Genomic DNA, 8887 nt, shown 5'->3' with positions numbered 1-8887 from the left:
CTATTTCTAAACTTTGTAACATCACTATCTTGATGTCAACTTGTTTTAAACTAATACGGAAATGTAAAGATTTTTGCCAAAGGAACAGGACTGAAACTAGATGGCTTGTAAAAAGCGAAACCTTCCTGACACGACATGGCCTACAGGAGCTACGCAACAGTGACTCGCCACAAACCCCTGTCTGTATCTGACACCTCGGTGTACGAAACGCTTGATCATTTCACAAGGCTTCACTTGAGACAAACGCTACCCGTTCAAAAGTTTGGGGTCACTTAGAAATGTCCTTGTTTTTGAAAGAAAAGCACGTATTTTTGTCCATTAAAATAGCGTCAAATTGATCTGAAATACAGTGTAGACATTGTTAATGTTGTAAATGACTATTGTAGCTGGAAACGGCTGATTTTTAATGGAATATCTACAGAGGCGTACAGAGGCCCATTATCAGCAACCAGCTTGTTTTTGGTTTGTTACGATTGACCTCCATTATTATTTTTTTCTAGTGACAAAGATCCCGATGTAATGATCAGTCACTGGGGGACGTGCACCAAGATCTTCCTGGTACTGGTGTCGCTGAGGGTCATATACTATACCGTTCTGGAATATCCCAACAACCCAAACCACCTACCCCCGTTCTAGCTCAGACCCTTCAAAAGGAGAAGACTTGTCCTCCGAGAGCATCAGTTCAACCACTAACGATGAATCAACATATTATGTGGACTCTGAAACTCCAGACAACAAGGACACACCTACAATGTATGTTGACGTTGAACCACAAGCTGAATAAGAAGATTACCTGGACACAATATCCATTCAGGACTGGCCATCAATAACACCGACCACTGGACTGGCCACTCCTCCTCCGTATGTGTCCCCAGGACCGTACCATGTAGAATACCCATCAGAGTACATCTTCATCCTGGATGAGCCAAAGAAATGCCGGGAGCAGAACCCCTTCCTGGTTCTGATGGTGCCAGTGGCGCCCTATAACAGGGACGCCCGTGAGGCCGTCCGCAGGACTTGGGGCAGTGAGAGGCAGGTACTGGGCAGAGAGGTCCGTCTGTTCTTCCTGCTGGGACTGCCCAGTGGAGAGGAGACAGAGCAGCTCCAGGAGAAGGTGCTGCAGGAGAGCAAAGAGCACCAGGATCTGCTGCAGAGCGACTTCATAGACAGCTACAAAAACCTGACCATCAAGACCATGGTGATGATGGAGTGGCTGAGCTCTCGCTGCCCCAACGCCTCCTACGCCATGAAGATCGACTCAGACATGTTCCTCAACGTGAACACCTTGGTCAACATGCTGCTTCACGCTCCAACGCAGAACTACCAGACTGGAATGGTGGAAAGTAGCGCCGCAGTTCTCCGGGACCCGAGGTCCAAATGGTACCTTCCAAAGGAGGTGTTTCCTGAACCAGTATATCCACCTTATGCTCTGGGCCTGGGCTATGTCTTCACCTTAGACCTCCTCAGGAAGCTGGTGGAGGCGTCCAGGCATGTTAAAGCCGTCTACATAGAGGATGTGTATCTGGGACTGTGTGAGACACCTGGGCATCCGGCCAACTGACCCCCCCCAGTGGAAACCTTTTTCAGGGGTATGCAGGAGCCCAGGACCGCTGTCACTACATGGCTGTTATCACGACCATCCTCAACACTCCTCAGGAGCTTCTGGACGTGTGGAGAAACTTGCACCAACCTGGGCCTGTCTGTTATTGAAAACAACACTCTGGGAAAGACAAATAACCTTGAGGTTAGAGCGTTGGGCCAATAACCCAAAAGGGTGACGGTTCCAATCCCGGAGCTGACAAAATGGCAAATCTGTCACTGTGCCTTTGAGCAAGCACTTAACCCCAGTGCTCCATGGGTGCTGGACAATGGTGTCCCTGACCGTGACCTCGCTCCCTATGGGTGTCTTGTTTGAGCTGTGACTTTCTCTTGGATCCTTTTCTCTGGGTGTGGTAGACAGGGTCACCTTATCCCTGTGTTTCTGTGGGTGTGGTAGAGAAGGGTCACCTTATCTCTGTGTTTCTGTGGGTGTGGTAGAGAAGGATCGCCTTATCCCTGTGTTTCTGTGGGTGTGGTAGAGAAGGGTCACCTTATCTCTGTGTTTCTGTGGGTGTGGTAGAGAAGGATCACCTTATCCCTGTGTTTCTGTGGGTGTGGTAGAGAAGGGTCACCTTATCTCTGTGTTTCTGTGGGTGTGGTAGAGAAGGATCACCTTATCCCTGTGTTTCTGTGGGTGTGGTAGAGAAGGGTCACATTATCTCTGTGTTTCTGTGGGTGTGGTAGAGAAGGGTCACCTTATCTCTGTGTTTCTGTGGGTGTGGTAGAGAAGGGTCACCTTATCTCTGTGGGTGTGGTAGAGAAGGGTCACATTATCTCTGTGTTTCTGTGGGTGTGGTAGAGAAGGATCACCTTATCCCTGTGTTTCTGTGGGTGTGGTAGAGAAGGGTCACCTTATCTCTGTGTTTCTGTGGGTGTGGTAGAGAAGGGTCACATTATCTCTGTGTTTCTGTGGGTGTGGTAGAGAAGGATCGCCTTATCCCTGTGTTTCTGTGGGTGTGGTAGAGAAGGGTCACCTTATCTCTGTGTTTCTGTGGGTGTGGTAGAGAAGGGTCACCTTATCTCTGTGTTTCTGTGGGTGTGGTAGAGAAGGGTCACATTATCTCTGTGTTTCTGTGGGTGTGGTAGAGAAGGGTCACATTATCTCTGTGTTTCTGTGGGTGTGGTAGAGAAGGGTCACATTATCTCTGTGTTTCTGTGGGTGTGGTAGAGAAGGGTCACATTATCTCTGTGTTTCTGTGGGTGTGGTAGAGAAGGGTCACCTTATCTCTGTGTTTCTGTGGGTGTGGTAGAGAAGGGTCACATTATCTCTGTGTTTCTGTGGGTGTGGTAGAGAAGGGTCACCTTATCTCTGTGTTTCTGTGGGTGTGGTAGAGAAGGGTCACATTATCTCTGTGTTTCTGTGGGTGTGGTAGAGAAGGGTCACATTATCTCTGTGTTTCTGTGGGTGTGGTAGAGAAGGGTCACATTATCTCTGTGTTTCTGTGGGTGTGGTAGAGAAGGGTCACATTATCTCTGTGTTTCTGTGGGTGTGGTAGAGAAGGGTCACATTATCTCTGTGTTTCTGTGGGTGTGGTAGAGAAGGGTCACATTATCTCTGTGTTTCTGTGGGTGTGGTAGAGAAGGGTCACATTATCTCTGTGTTTCTGTGGGTGTGGTAGAGAAGGGTCACATTATCTCTGTGTTTCTGTGGGTGTGGTAGAGAAGGGTCACATTATCTCTGTGTTTCTGTGGGTGTGGTAGAGAAGGGTCACATTATCTCTGTGTTTCTGTGGGTGTGGTAGAGAAGGGTCACATTATCTCTGTGTTTCTGCCGTGGTGGAAAAGGTACTCAATCATCATACTGTAGTAAAAGTAAAGCTACTTTAATAGAAAATGACTCAAGTAAAAGTGAAAGTCCCCCAGTAAAATACGACTTGAGTAAAAGTCGAAAAGTATTTGGATAGAAATATGCTTTACTATCAAAAGTAAAAAGTAGAAGTATAAATCCATTCAAATTGCTTATATTAAGCAAACCAGATGGCACTGTTTTCTAGTTTGTTTTAATTTACAGATATCCAGGGGCACACTCCAACACTCAGACATCATTTACAGATAGCCAGGGGCACACTCCAACACTGAGACATCATTTACAGATAGACAGGGTCACACTCCAACACTCAGACATCATTTACAGATAGCCAGGGGCACACTCCAACACTGAGACATCATTTACAGATAGCCAGGGACACACTCCAATACTCAGACATCATTTACAATACAAACACTCCAACACTGCATCATTTACAAACAAAGCATTTGTGTAAGTGAGTCCTCCAGATCAGAGGCAGTTGGAATGACCAGGGATGTTCTCTGTTTAGTGAGTCTGACAGATCAGAGGCAGTAGGGATGACCAGGGATGTTCTCTGTTTAGTGAGTCTGCCAGATCAGAGGCAGTAGGAATGACCAGGGATGTTCTCTGTTTAGTGAGTCTGACAGATTAGAGGCAGTAGGGATGACCAGGGATGTTCTCTGTTTAGTGAGTCCTCCAGATCAGAGGCAGTAGGGATGACCAGGGATGTTCTCTGTTTAGTGAGTCCTCCAGATCAGAGGCAGTAGGAATGACCAGGGATGTTCTCTGTTTAGTGAGTCCTCCAGATCAGAGGCAATAGGAATGACCAGGGATGTTCTCTGTTTAGTGAGTCCTCCAGATCAGAGGCAGTAGGAATGACCAGGGATGTTCTCTGTTTAGTGAGTCCTCCAGATCAGAGGCAATAGGAATGACCAGGGATGTTCTCTGTTTAGTGAGTCCTCCAGATCAGAGGCAGTAGGGATGACCAGGGATGTTCTCTGTTTAGTGAGTCCTCCAGATCAGAGGCTAGTAGGGATGACCAGGGATGTTCTCTGTTTAGTGAGTCCTCCAGATCAGAGGCAATAGGAATGACCAGGGATGTTCTCTGTTTAGTGAGTCCTCCGGATCAGAGGCAATAGGAATGACCAGGGATGTTCTCTGTTTAGTGAGTCCTCCAGATCAGAGGCTGTAGGGATGACCAGGGATGTTCTCTGTTTAGTGAGACAGTCAGATCAGAGGCAGTAGGGATGACCAGGGATGTTCTCTGTTTAGTGAGTCCTCCAGATCAGAGGCAGTATAAATGACCAGGGATGTTCTCTGTTTCGTGAGTCCTCCGGATCAGAGGCAATAGGAATGACCAGGGATGTTCTCTGTTTAGTGAGTCCTCCAGATCAGAGGCTGTAGGGATGACCAGGGATGTTCTCTGTTTAGTGAGTCCTCCAGATCAGAGGCAGTAGGAATGACCAGGGATGTTCTCTTGATAGAAACAACAAATCCAATTTTGATAATCTGTCGTTCTTCCCCCTGAACAAGGCAGTTAACCCACTGTTCCTAGGCCAGTTAACCCACTGTTCCTAGGCCAGTTAACCCACTGTTCCTAGGCCAGTTAACCCACTGTTCCCCTGTTCCTAGGCCAGTTAACCCACTGTTCCTAGGTTGTTCTGCCCCTGAACAAGGCAGTTAACCTACTGGTCCTAGACCAGTTAACCCACTGTTCCTAGGCCGTCATTGAAAATAATAATGTGTTCTTAACTGACTTGCCTAGGTAAATAAAGATATCTCCTGGGTGAAATACCACAGTGTGACATCACAGCAGCAAGACGTGTGACTGTTTGCTACAAGAAAAGGGCAAACCAGTGTAGAACAAACACCATTGTAAATACAACCCATATTTATGTTGATTTATTTTCCTTTTTGTACTTTAACTATTTCCACATCATTACAACACTGAATATAGACATAATATGAGCTGACAGAAATGCCAAATCTGACGCTGTGCCCTTGAGCAAGGCACTTAACCCCAGTGCTCCATGGGTGCTGGACAACGGTGTCCCTGTCCGTGACCCCTCTCCCTGTGGGTGTCCTGGGGGCAGTTGGGATATGAATAAACACTTTACCATTACACACCTGTGAGTAACAGGACAAATATATCCCCCCCATACTATTTCAACGCCTTCGTTTTCTCTTACTGACGTTCATCAGTGTCCAGAAACCAAGACCACAGTCACAGCTCAAACAACACAACAGTCACAGCTCAAACAACACAACAGTCACAGCTCAAACAACACAACAGCCACAGCTCAAACAACACAACAGTCACAGCTCAAACAACACAACAGCCACAGCTCAAACAACACAACAGTCACAGCTCAAACAACACAACAGTCACAGCTCAAACAACACAACAGTCACAGCTCAAACAACACAACAGCCACAGCTCAAACAACACAACAGTCACAGCTCAAACAACACAACAGTCACAGCTCAAACAACACAACAGTCACAGCTCAAACAACACAACAGTCACAGCTCAAACAACACAACAGTCACAGCTCAAACAACACAACAGTCACAGCTCAAACAACACAACAGCCACAGCTATAACAACACAACAGTCACAGCTCAAACAACACAACAGCCACAGCTATAACAACACAACAGTCACAGCTCAAACAACACAACAGTCACAGCTCAAACAACACAACAGCCACAGCTCAAACAACACAACAGCCACAGCTATAACAACACAACAGTCACAGCTCAAACAACACAACAGCCACAGCTCAGACAACACAACAGTCACAGATCAAACAACACAACAGTCACAGCTCAAACAACACAACAGCCACAGCTCAAACAACACAACAGTCACAGCTCAAACAACACAACAGTCACAGCTCAAACAAGACAACAGTCACAGCTCAAACAAGACAACAGTCACAGCTCAAACAACACAACAGTCACAGCTCAAACAACACAACAGTCACAGCTCAAACAAGACAACAGTCACAGCTCAAACAAGACAACAGCCACAGCTCAAACAACACAACAGTCACAGCTCAAACAAGACAACAGTCACAGCTCAAACAAGACAACAGTCACAGCTCAAACAACACAACAGTCACAGCTCAAACAACACAACAGTCACAGCTCAAACAAGACAACAGTCACAGCTCAAACAAGACAACAGCCACAGCTCAAACAACACAACAGTCACAGCTCAAACAAGACAACAGTCACAGCTCAAACAACACAACAGTCACAGCTCAAACAAGACAACAGCCACAGCTCAAACAAGACAACAGTCACAGCTCAAACAAGACAACAGCCACAGCTCAAACAAGACAACAGCCACAGCTCAAACAACACAACAGTCACAGCTCAAACAAGACAATAGCCACAGCTCAAACAACACAACAGTCACAGCTCAAACAACACAACAGCCACAGCTATAACAACACAACAGTCACAGCTCAAACAACACAACAGCCACAGCTATAACAACACAACAGTCACAGCTCAAACAACACAACAGCCACAGCTCAGACAACACAACAGTCACAGCTCAAACAACACAACAGTCACAGCTCAAACAACACAACAGCCACAGCTCAAACAACACAACAGTCACAGCTCAAACAACACAACAGTCACAGCTCAAACAAGACAACAGTCACAGCTCAAACAAGACAACAGTCACAGCTCAAACAACACAACAGTCACAGCTCAAACAACACAACAGCCACAGCTCAAACAAGACAACAGTCACAGCTCAAACAAGACAACAGCCACAGCTCAAACAAGACAACAGCCACAGCTCAAACAACACAACAGTCACAGCTCAAACAAGACAACAGCCACAGCTCAAACAAGACAACAGCCACAGCTCAAACAACACAACAGTCACAGCTCAAACAAAACAATAGCCACAGCTCAAACAACACAACAGTCACAGCTCAAACAACACAACACAACAGTCACAGCTCAAACAACACAACAGCCAAAGCTCAAACAAGACAACAGTCACAGCTCAAACAAGACAACAGTCACAGCTCAAATAACACAACAGTCACAGCTCAAACAACACAACAGTCACCGCTCAAACAAGACCACAGTCACAGCTCAAACAAGACAACAGCCACAGCTCAAACAACACAACACAACAGTCACAGCTCAAACAACACAACAGTCACAGCTCAAACAACACAACAGCCACAGCTCAAACAACACAACAGTCACAGCTCAAACAACACAACAGTCACAGCTCAAACAACACAACAGTCACAGCTCAAACAAGACCACAGTCACAGCTCAAACAACACAACAGTCACAGCTCAAACAACACAACAGTCACAGCTCAAACAACACAACAGCCACAGCTCAAACAACACAACAGTCACAGCTCAAACAACACAACAGTCACAGCTCAAACAACACAACAGTCACAGCTCAAACAAGACAACAGTCACAGCTCAAACAACACAACCAAGACAACAGTCACAGCTCAAACAACACAACAGTCACAGCTCAAACAAGACAACAGTCACAGCTCAAACAAGACAACAGTCACAGCTCAAACAACACAACAGTCACAGCTATAACAACACAACAGCCACAGCTATAACAACACAACAGTCACAGCTCAAACAACACAACAGTCACAGCTCAAACAACACAACAGTCACAGCTCAAACAAGACCACAGTCACAGCTCAAACAACACAACAGTCACAGCTCAAACAACACAACAGTCACAGCTCAAACAACACAACAGCCACAGCTCAAACAACACAACAGTCACAGCTCAAACAACACAACAGCCACAGCTCAAACAACACAACAGTCACAGCTCAAACAACACAACAGTCACAGCTCAAACAAGACAACAGTCACAGCTCAAACAAGACAACAGTCACAGCTCAAACAACACAACAGTCACAGCTCAAACAACACAACAGCCACAGCTCAAACAAGACAACAGTCACAGCTCAAACAAGACAACAGCCACAGCTCAAACAAGACAACAGCCACAGCTAAAACAACACAACAGTCACAGCTCAAACAAGACAACAGCCACAGCTCAAACAAGACAACAGCCACAGCTCAAACAACACAACAGTCACAGCTCAAACAAGACAATAGCCACAGCTCAAACAACACAACAGTCACAGCTCAAACAACACAACACAACAGTCACAGCTCAAACAACACAACAGCCAAAGCTCAAACAAGACAACAGTCACAGCTCAAACAAGACAACAGTCACAGCTCAAATAACACAACAGTCACAGCTCAAACAACACAACAGCCACAGCTCAAACAACACAAAAGTCACCGCTCAAACAAGACCACAGTCACAGCTCAAACAACACAACACAACAGTCACAGCTCAAACAACACAACAGTCACAGCTCAAACAACACAACAGCCACAGCTCAAACAACACAACAGTCACAGCTCAAACAACACAACAGTCACAGCTCAAACAAGACAACAGTCA

General features: G+C 46.1%; 1 pseudogene; it reads left to right on the top strand.

Annotated features, from left to right (window-relative positions):
- The first annotated feature begins 519 nt into the window (after positions 1 to 519).
- LOC139403936 (beta-1,3-galactosyltransferase 1-like) lies at positions 520 to 1872 on the top strand (annotated as a pseudogene).
- The last annotated feature ends 7015 nt before the right edge of the window (positions 1873 to 8887 follow it).

The sequence above is a fragment of the Oncorhynchus clarkii genome, unplaced genomic scaffold (assembly GCF_045791955.1).
Source record: "Oncorhynchus clarkii lewisi isolate Uvic-CL-2024 unplaced genomic scaffold, UVic_Ocla_1.0 unplaced_contig_8727_pilon_pilon, whole genome shotgun sequence".
NCBI lineage: Eukaryota > Metazoa > Chordata > Actinopteri > Salmoniformes > Salmonidae > Oncorhynchus > Oncorhynchus clarkii.
Note: the sequence above shows the minus strand (reverse complement) of the source record. Positions and strands in the feature narration are given on the sequence as shown.